General features: G+C 31.1%; 1 protein-coding gene and 2 long non-coding RNA genes across 3 annotated transcripts in view; 1 reads left to right on the plus strand and 2 right to left on the minus strand.

Moving 5' to 3' along the window:
• Nucleotides 1-12,969, minus strand: part of LOC127854914 (transmembrane channel-like protein 7) — a 112,940-nt gene that overhangs the window by 55,374 nt on the left and 44,597 nt on the right. The window lies entirely within an intron of this gene.
• Nucleotides 385-12,969, minus strand: part of LOC127854917 (uncharacterized) — a 52,586-nt gene continuing 40,001 nt past the window's right edge. The window contains exon 3 of the long non-coding RNA XR_008037195.1: nucleotides 385-613. This is a non-coding gene — a long non-coding RNA (uncharacterized LOC127854917). The remainder of the gene's footprint in view (nucleotides 614-12,969) is intronic.
• Nucleotides 6,633-7,935, plus strand: LOC127854918 (uncharacterized). Its single transcript, XR_008037196.1, has 3 exons — nucleotides 6,633-6,858; nucleotides 7,305-7,391; nucleotides 7,661-7,935. It is a non-coding gene; the product is annotated as an uncharacterized LOC127854918 (long non-coding RNA).

The following is a 12,969-nucleotide window of genomic DNA, read 5'->3' on the forward strand; positions in this document are numbered from 1 at the left end:
CACTATAAATAACTCAAGTACATTGATCATTTTATATATAAAATATATACATGTACAATTCAATATGCATGCGCAATTTGCATTCCTGGGATTACCACGTGACGATGAATCATTTATTTTTGTATTTATTTATTTGACCTGGGTATGCATACCCACTAAAAATAAATAAATACAAAAATAAATAAAAAATAAAAAAACAACTTGGTAATGTTACATACTAGTTGTGATATTTTAATCAATATAAACTAATAATTGTAAACAAATACGGTATTAATAATATAATTTTAGAACTTTTCTTTTTTAGTCATTCACAGTCCCTTTAAACTATGATCTTAATAAGCAAAGTGTAACCTTGACCTTTGAAATAAGGACCTGGGTCTAATCTGTGCATCACTAGGAAAACATTATATCAATATTGCCTTCATAAAACGTGTTGATGCCAAATTATTGTTCGTACATACCGGCCAGATTTACGATTTCACATAGGTGATTCCCACTTTCTTTCAGCTCAAACTGTTGGCCAATGGCTGCATTCTCTGGCAGTTGACGTCTATGGACAACAGCCGTAGTACCATCACAGTCAAACAAAAGCAACGCATACTTGTATGACATCCTGAAATGAAGATGCCACAATATTTAAATGCCTGAAGTTGGGACTCATTTCTAGTCAGGATCATTAAATGAATTATCTATGCCTTGTGGTTTCGGAGAAGAATGTTTTTGAAGTTTTTACTATATACATTATGTCATACATTTTTGTATAAACACATTGGCAGAATCTATGCATAAGTCCACTTGACGATGTTGTATGCAAAATATTATTGCTCTGTGTTTACTTTATACATAGAGGGAGAACACATTCCGCTCCAGGGCGATCTAATTTTGACCATAAATAAGTAAATCTTTGTAGAGGCACACTTGACGATGTTTCATGCCAAATATCTAAGCTCTATACCCTGTAGTTTAAGGGAAGAATATTTTTGAAGTTTTTACTATTTGCATATAGGGAAAACACATTCGGCCCAAGGACGGGGCTAATTTTGGCCGCAGGTCCGTAATTTGAAAAAACCTTTGTAGAGGCCCACTAGACAATGTTTCATGCCAAATATCTATGCTCTGCGTCTTATGATTTAAGAGAAAAAGATTTTTTGAAGTTTTTACTATATGCATATAGGAAAAATTCATTTGTCCGCAGGGCAGGGCTAATTTTGGCCCCAGGTCCCTAATTTCTAGTTCTAGGCCTTGTGGTTTCAGAGAAGATGTTTTCAGTTTTCATTTTTAAAATCTATTTTAAGCTCTGGTGAACTACTTATGCAACAGACAAAAACAATTTGAACAACTTTGAAAAAGGGTCACCCTAGGAACGTTCTTGCGAAGTTTCATTAAATTATGCCCAGCGGTTCAGAATGAAAAGTAATTTGAAGTAAAACGTTTAAAGCATGCATGGATGACGGACAACATGGTATCCTAAAAGCTCCCTATGAGCACTATGGGCTCAGGTGAGCTAATAACCACAATGTGACAGTACATTGCACAAACCAGACATTCTAAGTATCATTACCTTTCAAAGAGTAAATAAAAAGTAAAACAAAATGATTGTAGTAAATAACACCTGAGATTCATTAGAGAACAGACTATTGACTATTAATGTGAAAATAATATGATATGTTTAATAAAAAAAAACAACACATAAGCCCTCTGAAAAAAGTACAACGCCCTAACACTTCTATCCACTGTGCAAATACTATCAAATGACTCCCTTTCTACAGTATTAGTTTTTTATTCTTTGACTTAGCAAACTGGGAATCCGCAATGTGGTATTCATCCATTTGAATAAGGCATATTCCAATGTTTACTTATACAATATAGCCAGTTTAAAACCAGCATGTACTTAATAAACAAAATGGTAAATATTAGGTGAAAACAACTATCCTTTATTAGTCTTCCCTTAATTAAATTATGCTTCCTGTTTTATTTCATACTAGAATTACTTTTGCTAAATAGATATCACTGATGACCACTGTGCATGCCAGTCTCATTCCAATCTGCTGCACTGGGACCACCCCACTGTGTTTACAGCTGGGCATGTATAGCCTCTGGGCATCTGTTCTCAATTATAAAAGATGGCAATAACCCCAGAGAAAATCAAAGCACTGAAAGTACTGGTGGATTATTGACATGAAATCTCACAACGTGGCCCTGATTCAAAAGGAAACTAAGTTCATTTAGAAAAACATTCAAGTTTCTGAACCCTGTCTTCGCCACTGCGATGTTTAGTGTGTTACTAGTCTCGGACCAGCTTCAATATGAAAGAGTTAAAGGGAAACATACAATCTAAAATATCGCCTGTGTGAATGAGTATTGTACATTCGGATACTTTTTCTCGGTAACGGCTTTTATCGTTATATAGAGAATACTAGCAATGCGCATGTACTAACATTTTCACAACACCCAATCAAATTGCGTTGCGTTAACAGAGAGTTAGTTCTGCGGCGTAGACAGAAGTGCTCCGAAGTCTGCAGTAATATGCAAATTAGGCTGAAGATTGGCTACTGTGTATTATTGCCGCTTTGCGTCAATAATCCAAAAACAGTTGTAAATGCATGCTATATGAGCTTCTAAATATTGTAAAGCTAAATAAAACATACAGTACTGAGATCATTATCCATGAACTCATGTGTAAAGCATATAGTATTAACAAAATGTTAATAACATTCAGCGCTTTTTGTCAGCTGATTTTATAGCCATTATTCAGTCATGTTCTTAATGGTAAAAGACATCTTTTTTCCTTACATCAGTAAAAATTTAATAGTTTTATTTTTAGAAGTTTAGAAGAATATTTTTTCTGTGTAGAAAAAAAAGACTGCTAAGTTGAAACAAGACGATTTCCAAGCAATGAGGTCCCCTACCGGCTCCACCATTGTAAGATTATTATTTTTTGTATTTGTTGACGTAGCAACCAGAATTTTTGCTGAGAAACAAAATTAAATGACATGCATGATCTCCATATTGGCATCTGTCCATGTTTCAAGTTTCATGAAAAACTATGAAGAACTTTTAATGTTATCGCAGGATCCAGAAAAGTGTGACAGACAGACCGACGGACGGACAGAGCGCAAACCAGAAGTCCCCTCCGTTGAAACTGGTAGGGGACAATAACCATTTAACAGATTGGTTTACAATGATCTCATTAATTTTACAACAATTAACCCAAAAAATACCTAATTTTCACAATTGATAATTTGATTTTCAAATATCAGATATTTTCTCAATTTTGGGTGAATTGAATTATTTTTCTTAATATAACAATTTTTTAACACAATGTGCTTTGTTAGCTAATTTAATAAATGAACAACTGCATATGGATGAAATTACTGACAAAAATATACAAATTGAAGTCAAAATCTTAACACTGTGTCCTATTTGGATGCGAATCCATTCCTTCAGACCCCACTCACTTGAAAGCTGTTCCTGCCATGACACAACCATGATCAGACGTGTGCAAGCAGAACTTTATATACATTTCATCCATTAAATAAGTATTTTTGTAGTGCCCACAACCTTATAATATACTTAAATAAGTTATGTTTCTGATCATTTTATTCATGCAAAAATGGACTTATAACCCTATGAAGTAATATTTACTTGTCTCATAATTTATATAATATTGATCCTAAACACCTAAAAATCCTGAAGCAATTTCAATAACTTTGATAATATCCCAACCTATATAAGTTGTTTAGTTGTTTTATTAATACATGTTTATCTATTATAATACAGCGTAAAAGTCATTGCTAAAGTATTGATTCATGTAAAATAGAATATTCTGAGAATTAACAATACCGCATAAATCATGAAAACACACATGTAATGCATTACTCCGTTCATAGAATAGAAGAGTTTCACATTCCTATATTTAGCGAGTTAAATGACTCAATAATTTATCCATTTAAAAAAACCAATGTGACACCTTATGTACCAGTCCATTTATGAACCAGGCCTTTTATGTACCACTTTGAAACTTTACGAACTACCTATAAACGCTGTATTATGTGAATTTGGATTTAGACATCAAACTGGGAATGGACATCATTTTGGTGATTTTCACAATCAAAACTGTTCATTTCATGATCTGAATTTATTTTTGTAATATTTTATCTATAAGCTTAATAAGCAATTTTCTGACTTTTTCCAGGGATGTATATTAGAATAAATCTAATATACATCCCTGCTTTTTCATTAGCAGTGATTGTATTTTTTATCATTTTTACTGTATTTTTATGTTATGAGGATTTAACATATAAAAAAAAACAATAAAATATCCACTTTGTGTTATAGTAAAGTCAGTTTAAATGATATTATATATGCAAGTATCTATTTTAATTATAGTTTGTCAAACTAAATAAATAGAACATGTAAAACTGCATATTATGCACTGTTTATTCCCAAATTGATGTCTTATTCCAAGTTCACATAATACTGTGTTTATATATTATATACCAGTAGGTGTTATTGTCCATTCATTCATCAGTATGAATGGGCAATAATTACCTGTGCAAACAACTTTGATTAATTTGGTTCAAGTGTTGATTGAGTCAAATTTGAGTTAATCAAATATTGATCCCACTAAAACATTGCAATTCATTGTACTGAATCAATTATTTCTTTCTATCTGAAAAGTTTTTGTTATTTGGAAAAAAGTTTAATAAAACTTGATAAAATTAATTTGTTCGCGTAAATATTTAAAAAAAAATGTATCAGATATAAAACTGAGTAACTAAGTATCTCAGTTCTTACTAAATAAAATATTGTTGCATTATATTTTATATCTGTTTTGTTATTGTAAAGAACCAAAAATTTGAATCTAAAAATGTTGAAAATAAAAAAAAACAATTAATTGAAAATTTGTTCACATAAGTAGTCATAAACTAATTTTGTTTCCATTGTGAAGAACCAAAAATTTGAATCTAAATTAAATGTAGATGATAAAAAAAATATTGAAATCAGAATTGAAATTTGGGATAGAAATGAAATGGATTTTAATCATTTACTTCAATTTCAGGTAAGAACAATGACTCATTTATTACTACTGGGGCTAATAATCTACACTAAGAAACTCACTGACACTTAGACAATCTGACAAACAAATATAATCTATGGCAATATATAAAGAAGTGAAACTCCAGAAGCCTAACTTCATAAATAATATCACAACAAATACATTTAATTAATAACACAAATTAATATTAAACCATATATTATTTATCTCTATATATTGTATATATGGTACATTAAGTGGGTTTCCGGACGTTTCACCCCCAAGACGTTTCACCCCCAAGACGTTTCTCCCCCAAGACGTTTCCTCCCCAGACGTTTCTCCCCCACTTTGGTTTAAGTGCAGACGTTCCCCCCCCCCCAATAAATGTATGATTGTTTGGTTGAAGTTTATTCTTGATTTATTATCAAAATAATTATTTTGTTTATGAAGTTTTCAATTAACTTTATTTATGAAGCAGCTTGTTTGATTATTTGTTTGGTTTAACTGTGAATGGAATGCATGTAAATCATAAGTGTTGAGGAACTGTAGTTGTTTGTTGTTTTTAATCCAATTAATCCAATTAAATAGGGTAAATTGGTGAATTGATTAAATGGTTAAATCACATTTATATAAATTTCAAAACTGTTTTCCTTGTAACACCTGTACGAAAATTCTATGCAAATTTTGTACAGAGTCTGTACAAAGTCTGCCCAGAATCAAGACAGAATTCATTTATTCTGTACAAAGAGGACACAGACCCAGAATCTGCGTGGAAAACTGTACAGATTTTTTAAGCAGAATTACAATGAAGCAGAATTAACTCTGTACATATTTCTATACCAAACAGAATTTTTATACTTTTCATTTTTATAAGACAGATTTTTAGCACTCTGCATTTTAGCAAGACAGAATTTTGATACTTGGTCAAAAATGAGGCAGAATATTGGACTTAGAAAACTTATCAAACAAAATTTCAAAATGGGACTTAGATAATTAAAAATTATATACTTCTGATACCAGTTTTTAAATGTTTATTATGGGAAACGTTTGCCATATATAAAAAAAAACAATTATGTTTAGTTCAATTCCTACAATAATTGCCATACATGTATGTATTACATTCCATAATATGAAAATATGTGAGTATGTAATGATAATTTACCTTTAAACACTAAGAGTACATGTAGATCTACTATGGTCATAAAATATCTTTGTGAAATAAGGGTCTTACAGTAAACTTGATTTAGGGCTGAATGCAAATTGAAAATTGTTTTTCAATCCCCCCCCCCTGACTTATGCTAACTGCTTTGCTTTAGATTGGCAGTATATATGTATTTCCACTAGGATTAAATTCTTAGTTTGCCTTCCTCTGACTCTATTTATGAAAATAACCATTGTAATGTCAGTGCTTGTATACACCTCTGAAACAGTTCACTTGAAAATAATCATAAATCCCTAACAAACAAATCCTGCCTGCTTGGTACTTGTAATTTGAAACTGCCGCTATCTTTTTCTGGCTTGCTGGAATGTGTATAATCTCTTCTGATTGGTTGTTTACAGATTGTGAGCCAAATTTTGAATGTGTAAACATAGATCGATGCAGGAACTGTTAGTGTTACTGGCTTGAAATGTAGTTTCAAAGCAATGTTGGGACTTTTTAAAGTTGAAGTTTTAACAATATCCTGAAATACTTTGATGAACATTTTTCAACAATTGATTAGAATGAGGAAATCAACATTTTGTGTGTTTACAAGTCTCTAAAAGAGGAATTCAGTGAGTTATGAAGTGGCCCTTTGGAAATGCTTTGAACTATTAAACAGGTTTGTATTGATTTTCTTTGCATTGTTTTCTTGTAATGTTATGTTTAATTTAATGATATCATTTAACAGTTACAAAGATCTGTTTTGGCGGGTGATTTATTTAAAATAAATGATGAAACCAATTATCTTTGCAGTAAGTTTACATAAAAGACTAAGTCAGTCAAAGGTATCTCTATCTTACAAAACCAACATAGTTATAACAATCAATTGCCTAATCAGTGACCAAATGAAATTGCAATGTAACCAATACTTAGATTTATTTATGAATAACTACTCTGCCATGAAATTTAAAGCCTTTTTTTCAATTACATATTTACGAAAGCTATGATTGTTATCACTTGCATTATTAAAATTGTAATTAAAGTAGATCCCATATGATCACTTCATTCAGATTGGCTAAACAAAATAATTTTAAAATAGTAAATTGTATTTTAATTTGCTTTCAGCGATTTTCAAAAAAGATTGTGTAGCAACTTACGGGTGGCCTGACAACGACCTCAGTAGTGCAGTCACAGAGTAATGGTGCTTAAAAGGTGTGAAGCAAAACCTATATATATTGTGGTTTGTAACTAATTCAACATTGCAAATTCTCTTTTTATAAAACCCTCTATGATAAAACAACTTCATATAAAAAAATGTCAAATTAATTTTATTCTGTAAAAAGCAAAATATAAAGAGAAGCAAGTGGTGAACCACGTTGCGTTATTTAAGTTGTAATTTAAGTAGATCTCATATGATCATTTCATTCAGATTGACTAAACAAAATGATTTAAAAAAAGTTAATTGTAATTTTTGCTTTCAGCTACTGTCAAAAAAGATTGTGTAGCAACTTTCCCCTGACAATGACCTCGGTAGTGCAGTCACAGAGTGATGGTACCTCAGGTTCAAGTTAAGGCAAAAGAAGAGCTCTAAAAGGGATTTTCATCTCAATATAATAACTGTAATTTCTTGAAACATAAACTTACTTTATTTACTGTGTTTTTTATATCATATAACAATGATACAATAATGTGTGTTGTAATTAGGGATTTATTTCTTAAAGGGATGTCATAGAGTAAATTATTTTATTTTATTGACTGTCAGTATATGTTCCTTTTCTTATATATTTATATATATAACATGTCATTATATCATTAAATAAAAATGTTTAATATTTACAGTGTATATATTTTACTTCACATTTTGCTACATTATTCTGTACAGAATTTGGTGTGTACAGATTTTATTTTGCACAGAATTTCATTCTCATATTTTGGTTCTCCCGGCATTTAATTCTGCCCAGATTTTTTTCTGCCCCGAAAAAAATTCTGCTTAATTTAAATAATTCGTAAAATCTGTACAGAATTCGTTCTTTGTTTATATTGAAAAAATCTATAAATAGAAATCTGGTTCAACTCATTTTTAATGGAAACCAAATATTTTCTGCATAGATTCTATACAGATTTTGTTTACTTTATTCTGCACAAAATCTGCTTGCAGTCTGCCCAAACTTTTTCGTACAGGCAGTTAAATATGATAAATAAATAAACTATATAATTGTCAACAATTATATTTTTTTCATGCATTTATATGTATGTATATAATAAAATGATTGGATGTCACTGTGAAATACAACAGATGCGTCTATGACTACCATAGTTTGGATTCAAAACCAATTATAGCACTGTGGATGCTATTTTCCTACTAAAGGCTTTTATAGATAAACATTTAGTTCTAAAAAGAAACTATACTGTTGCTATATCGACCTTATGAAATGTTATGATTCAATATATTGAAACGGACTATGGTACAAGCTTATTAAGAGCGAAATAAACGGTAGATTGTTAAAAATTATTCTGTCTATGTATGATGAAGTGAAATTATGTGTAAGACATATGCTGGGACGTTGTCGGATTTCTTTAATTGCGAAGAGTTCACAGAAGATTTTTGAAACGAATACTGGGTGTCAAAATGAGTACCGCTAATTCAGCTGTATACGGGGAACTAGGGCGATACCCATTATATATAAATCGCTATGTACGAATAATAAAATATTTCATAAATTGTATACTGTTAAACAAACTAATTGTATATTATATATAACACCTTTTAATGTACTAGTTTGGTCACTTTCGCATTACTATGCATGTGCTTATTGCTTATTATATTGTCACTTTTGTATATGTAACGATGAACTGTAAATTATGTTCAAGTTATATGAATAAACTATCTGTTCTGTTCTGTTCCATATATAAAACTATCAATTAAGTCAAATCAAATCTATTCATTAATAATATTTAATACAGTGATAAACTATTTAAAAACGTTTTTTTTTGCATAATAATGTGCTAATCTCATCTTATCCCCCTGTCACCTAATCTCATCAATGCTGATTAAAGGGCCTGTATATTGCACCCATATCCCGTCTGTAGATCTGCCATAGTCATTAGCATTTTTCTATGGAATTCCATAGAAAATATTATGGAATTCTACGGAAATCGATGGAAATCCATGGAATTTGATGGAATTCCATCCACTTGCCAATTTTCCATCTGAAGCTGTTATGGAATTCCACGGAATCTCGACTAAAATTCCATGCATTTCCACGGAATGTATGGAAAACACCATGGAAAGTTGGACTTAGCCATTTTTTTCAACGGAAATCGTTATGGAAAATAACTTATACATTTCATTGGATGGAAATCAATGGAAAATAACTTAGAAAATTTTCGCTGGTTGTCTGAAATGTATTTGTAGTTTAATACATGTATGAATTTATTTGCATCATGTATTTTGTATTTAAAAGAAAATGCAATAAAGATAATTATAAATTTGTTCTAGAAATTGGAACAGTTCTGGAACTGTTCCATATTTGTGTTCTAAAACGTATGTTCTGGAATTGTTCCAAAACAGTTTTTTTAGAATAAATCCAGAACATTTGTGGAAAATGGCTTAGGACTGAAACTGTTCCAATAATTTCAAGAACCTTTTTAGAACATTTCAAGGACAAAATATGGTCAAAAATTTCTAAAAATGATTTCAAATGTAGTTCTAGAACACATCTAGAACGCTTTAAGAACCAGTAAGTTTTACAAAAGTTCTTATGGGGAATAAGAACACATATAGAACACCTTACACTTACAAATAGCCAAATAGACTTCATAGTAGCGACAGCAGCAGCAGCAGTAGTAGTAGTAGTTGTAGTAGCTGTATTAGTAGCAGTAGTTGTTGTTGTTGTAGTAATTGATGTAGTAGCAGTAGTGTTTTTATATCAGTAGAGGTTGTGGTGGTAGAAGTAGTAGTAGAAGTAGTAGCATTAACAGTTTCTGTAGCAATAGTAGTAGCAATAAAAGTAGCAGTAGTAGCAGTTGTTGCTGCTGCTGTTGTTGTTGCTGCTGTTGTTGTTGCTGCTGTTGCTGCTGTTATTGTTGCTGTTGTTGTTGGTGGTGGTGTTGTTGATGCTGTAGTAATTAAAGTAGTAGTTCTGCAGAAGTAGGAGTAGTTGTTACTTTCAAAGCAATTTCTACAAGTTTAAATTCCTTAACCCTGTCCAAGTGGTATACACACTGTTTTTTCTCAATATCAAACTCAGCCAGTCCAGGTTGTCAAATAACAATCTATCTGATAAGCCAAGCATGTGTTGTACATCAGATGTTGGGTATGTTTGCTGCAAATCTATAAGATATAACAGCCTTTTCTAATTGGCTGAATTCAAATACAGAAAGTTTACCTGTTAGATTGAAACATGAAACATGGTGGACAATGTACTGGTTTAACTTGTTAAAATAAAGTTAAAGACATTTAACAAACAGAAGAGTTCATTAGTTTTTCCATTAAAAACACTTTCTTAAAATACTTATGTATTTATATCATTTGGAAAGTGACATGAAATATTGCTAAAGAGTGATGCATACAGTGTTGAGCAGTCTGTCTAGGAAAAGCACAACAACTGAAGGTTTGTGATTTTTATTATTTCTAAATATTCCTTTAAATTTAATCTTCTTATGACATTATTGTAGACCTTTTTATGTGATATTTGAGGTTTTAGTATGGCAAATATTAGTTTAAAAGCAGCTGTCACCCAAATTTTGACTTAGTGGTGTTTGCAGGTTGAAAAAGGAAGTAATAAGACCTATGTGGAGAAATTAATAACGTTGAATGTAATATCGGAATTTTATCATGCAAGGTTATGGAACTGCAGGCTAAGGAAGTTTTTTACTGTGCATGTTGAGCACTCAATGCTCATTAATGGTGTTAATGTTTATTATTATCCCCTGCCATAGGCGGAGGGATATTGTTTTGGCGTTGTCTGTCCGTCCTTCCATCCTTCGGTCTGTCCGTCTTTCCATCCGTCCGTAGCCATATCTTGGAAGTGCTTTGGCAGATTTCACTGAAACTTGGTATGAGTATGTATATGAATAAGAGGATGATGCATGCCAAATGGCATTGTACACCATTAGTTAATAACAGAGTTATGGCCCTTTGTATCTTGAAAAAATGCTTTTTGTGTGTCCAAGGCCATATCCGGGAAGTGCTTTGGCGGATTTCATTGAAACCTGGTTCGAGTATATATATGGATAAGAGGATGATGCACGCCAAATGGAATTGTACACCATCTGTTAAAAACGGGGTTATGGTCCTTTGTATCTTTAAAAAATGCTTGTTTGAGTGTCAAATATAATACTATGTGTCCAGAAGCATGTTGGCGGGGGATATCAATTCAACGTTTTTGCTTGTAAATAAAAAATTAAACCAATGGAATTGGTTTTTAGGTATCTGAGTGTGCATTTTCATACCAATAGAATTACACATCATTCTAATTATAGCAATAAAAAATTTGTACTAATCATACCAACAAATTAAGTTATGCTTAGTGCTTTGCGATGTATTCACTTTGTTTTTAGTTCTCTTTCTAAAGACCATTTAACAACTTAATATTTAAAACAATTCATGAATTACGTTCCCTATACATTTTCATTATGTGCTTTAATTACCATTGACCAGTTGATGGAAGATATTGCAGAGTTTGGCAGGAAAATAATCCAACAGCAAAGCGGCTCTTTAAGCGCATTTACCTAGAGGACTTACAGGTCACAAATTCATGGTAAATATTGTCATGCCCTGGGCTAGATAAGTTATTTAATGTTAATATATTGGTCTAAGTCAGTTACATTTTTCTGGATCCTGGGATAACCTTAAAAGTTCTAAGTATTTTTTCATGAAACTTGAAACATGAACAGATGACAATAAGGACATTTTGCACGTCATTTCATGTTGTTTATAATGCAAGAATTCTGGTTGCTATGGCAACAAATATATTTAACAAACTTAAAATAGTGAAGTTTAACATGCCCTTCTCAAAATAAAATACACTTTTTAACAAAATACGCTTTAAAAAGTGTATTTTTTCTGCATTTTTACCGAAAAGTGTATTTTTTCTGCATTTTTTTCATAATTAAGTGCACTAAAGTGCATTTTTTCTGTATTTTCATTATCTTTAAGTGTATTTTACTGTACTTTAAGTGTATCTTCTGTAGACAAAGTGCATCTTTTTATGCAATAAGTGCATTTTTTCAATGAAGTGCATTTTTTGTGCATATTAGTGTATCTTCTGATTTGCAAAAAAAATATTCTTTCTGTACAAGTGTAGTTTTAGTGCATCTTCATAAAAAAGAGCAACACTATAGCAAATAACTAAAGTTAAAGGACAGAGATATAGTGTTTAATAGGAGGATTGTACTGAATTCTTTTTTATCTTCACAAAATGTTTATGGTCTTATTATTACAATTTGTCTGCTCATAAAATATGTGAATCAGTAGAGCAGCTTTTAAAGGGAAAAGTACAACTAAATCAGGCTGTGGGTAAATAATTAAAAATATTGAAAGTGTCAAAAAAATTATGTGGGCTTGCCAGAATCAATTATATCTTCACAACATAAAAAACCAGTATTTGAACTTTCTTACACTGATATTTAACCCCAATTCAATTAATGTCTACCACATTGACTATTAACATACATTTTAAAAGACAATTTAAATAATATTTATAATATTATATTTATTTCCTAACACCATTCAGTATGTTATATTGAAATATTCACAATTAAATATACATGTAATATGCTAAGTGTG

Source organism: Dreissena polymorpha, chromosome 13 (assembly GCF_020536995.1).
Source record: "Dreissena polymorpha isolate Duluth1 chromosome 13, UMN_Dpol_1.0, whole genome shotgun sequence".
NCBI lineage: Eukaryota > Metazoa > Mollusca > Bivalvia > Myida > Dreissenidae > Dreissena > Dreissena polymorpha.